At 41.6% G+C, this 2,820-nt stretch overlaps 1 pseudogene; it reads right to left on the reverse strand.

Moving 5' to 3' along the window:
* Nucleotides 1-789, reverse strand: part of LOC102473153 (cyclin-C-like) — a 7,990-nt pseudogene extending 7,201 nt beyond the window's left edge.
* Between the last annotated feature and the right edge of the window lie 2,031 nt (nucleotides 790-2,820).

Raw genomic sequence — 2,820 nt, forward strand, 5'->3', positions numbered from 1 at the left:
TAAAACCCTGATTATTTCCAAAATCTTCTCCATATCCACAGAAAGCTCAGAAAAACACTGTCTGGCCTCTTTCTGCTGTACAACGCAGGCTACATGTAGGCAGGCTGAAGCTATCATGAAAGGAGGATACAGCAGGCAAAGATCCGTTCTGCAGGTACCATTCATTATCCTCCATGCTAGGGGAAGCAACATGTCTCCTTGGCCCATGTCCTGCACATACTGGAACAAAGGTCTGTAAGGATGATACACTATCAAGCAACAATCCATTAGCTCTAAAGGATAGAATTCACATTCTAATATAAGATTCATCCTATAAGGAAATTCCTTTGGAAAGGTATATGGAAATCTGGTTTTCAATATGGAAGCAGCAGCAGAAATCAATCTTGTATTTGAGACTACACTAAATCCTGCTATAATGGATTTTAGCAGAGCTCTCTCTTCTTTTGATGCCAAAAACATACATGTAGGAGCCATCAGTACAGACTCTATACGTTTCAGAGAATACCTGGCATAGAATATCTTGGAATAGACTGTAGCAGTGGCAATAACTTGCTGCCTTAACTTAAGATGTTCACCGAATGCTTGGGTAACATTTGTTAAAAAGAAAAAAAATTGCAATTTCCAATACTCTTCTTCTGAAAGAAACTTTGAGTCCTTTTGACGTTCCTTCAACAGATCCTGTTTATCCAAAATCTACTGCAAATAGTGGGAGCTCTGCCAAAAGTTCCCTGCCATGGAAAACAGCTTGCCCTGATAAAAAAAAAAAAGCACGGTTCATGGAGCGACCATAGACCCAGCACGTCTGGTAACAGTGTTCCTCAATCAGAGTCTATTTATTTATTTTTAAAGTGACATGTCCATAAACTTAAGAACGGATGTGCAGAACGGTATCAGATGTATTTTCTTGATCAGGGTAAACAGTCCTCTTTGTAGCACATTCTACACTGCCCATAAATAGTCTCTTTAAATTCCATGAGAGTGGAGTCAGAGAGAGAGAGAGAGAGAGAGAGAGAGATAGAGAGAGAGGGAGGTAGGAAGAGGGGGAAGGAGAAAAAGAGAGACAAACACCTTCCACGGAGTCTCACACCATGATCTCCTCCCCTCACCCGGCCCCACATTCCCAGCCAGCCAAGACCCTGGGCGCACACGCCCAATGTGTACAGGTCAGCCTGAAATCCAAACCCATGACCTTCCATATGGACCCAGCATCGCTTGAGCAGTGCTATTCTACTGCACCACCAGCAGGCCCTATGTAATCAACTTCTGATAGTTCCCTGGAGATAGACTCTTTAAAATTCAACATGGGGGTCAAAGGCTATGACAACTTCTAAAACCACAAATTTTGGATCAGTGATTTTGAACATTAAAAAAATTGTTATTGCCAGGGGCATTTGCTTTTGAGAGAGAGAGTGAGAGACAGAGAGAGAGAGCAAGCATCCCCCAAAAGAGCATGGTCAAACTCCAATCCTCCTCCATTTCTCCATCCCATCAGGGTTTGAGGCATGCATGCATGCACCTGGTGTGTTTTTCAAGCTCTTGGGACTAGGATTTAAACCCCAGCTAGTCATGTGAGGTCTGATTCCCTACATGCAGTACTTAACTACTGTGCAACAAGGCTGGCCCTGTATATTTTTTAAAGAATTATTTTATTCAACTTTATTTATTTGTTTATTTATTTTAATTTGGCCAGAGAGGGAGACAGAGAGAGAGAAAGTGAGAGAGCAAGCCTCCAGGTCTGGGACTTAAACCACGGTAGTCCATGTGGGAGTCCAGCGTCCTTAACCACCATGCCACCTGGCAGCCCCCCTGTGAATATACTTAATGCACTTGAATATACTAATGGACATATCAATCATTATTATATGAGAGTACATCTCACCATGCCCTCCCCACCTAAGTTGAGAATGATTGTCTTTTCAAGTTTTTGCTAAAAGCGTGTTCCATGCAATATTGGCCTAATTATTCTAATAAAAAGCATTGATTATTTTTCTGAAATTTAAATTTAATTGCATATCCTGTATATTATCTGGCAATTCTACTTGAGGTAGATGTCCAAACTGTCTTTTGTTTGTTGTTGTTGTTGTTTGTAAGGTAATTCCCCATGTGAGCCTGGAAGATAAAGCTGAGGCCTCCTAACACAGAATCCAAAGAAAGCACGTATTGCCTCTCCATAAGCCTTGGGTGGTTAAAACACCACGTGGGGACCCAGGCTTTCAAAGACTTGGATTCTTGAGAGGTTTTTACAAAAAAGTGGAGATTTGAATTCATTCGTAGAAACTACACTTAACAGAGGCCCCAACCAGTGCCAGTCAGTGGTATCTACAGGCAGCAGTGTTTTGTGGTGGTGCTTGGCATTGGAAGAGGTGGTTGTTGCCAGTGGTGACATGCTGGCTGACCTGGTATATGGCGTGACTTTGACTGGAGTCTCCATTGTCCAATGTTCCCTGCTTCTTGTTCACTTCCCTGGTCTGGTTTATCTGATTCTGTGAAATGTCCAATAAATTGCCTAGTTCAGTCAGAGTCAGTTTCTGTTGTTTGCAACTGAGAACTCAGACAGTTATAAGTACTATCTCAGACAGACTAGAGAAAAATTAAAATAAGGCATTTCCAAAGCTTTTACATATTTCTAAAACTGCATCTTTAAACATACACCCACTCACACACATATACATGTTCTATTGCTTGAGGGATAGGTATTGGGAATTTTCCAAAATAAACGCTAGATGGTGCTATGAGGTAACACATTCTTGATTGCGGCACTGCCTGAGTGACTACCAGCAACATCAGTACATATCGTCAACAGAAATAGCAAGTGCTTTA

This window comes from Tupaia chinensis, unplaced genomic scaffold, assembly GCF_000334495.1.
Source record: "Tupaia chinensis unplaced genomic scaffold, TupChi_1.0 Scaffold145659_1, whole genome shotgun sequence".
In the NCBI taxonomy this organism is placed as follows: Eukaryota; Metazoa; Chordata; class Mammalia; order Scandentia; family Tupaiidae; genus Tupaia; species Tupaia belangeri.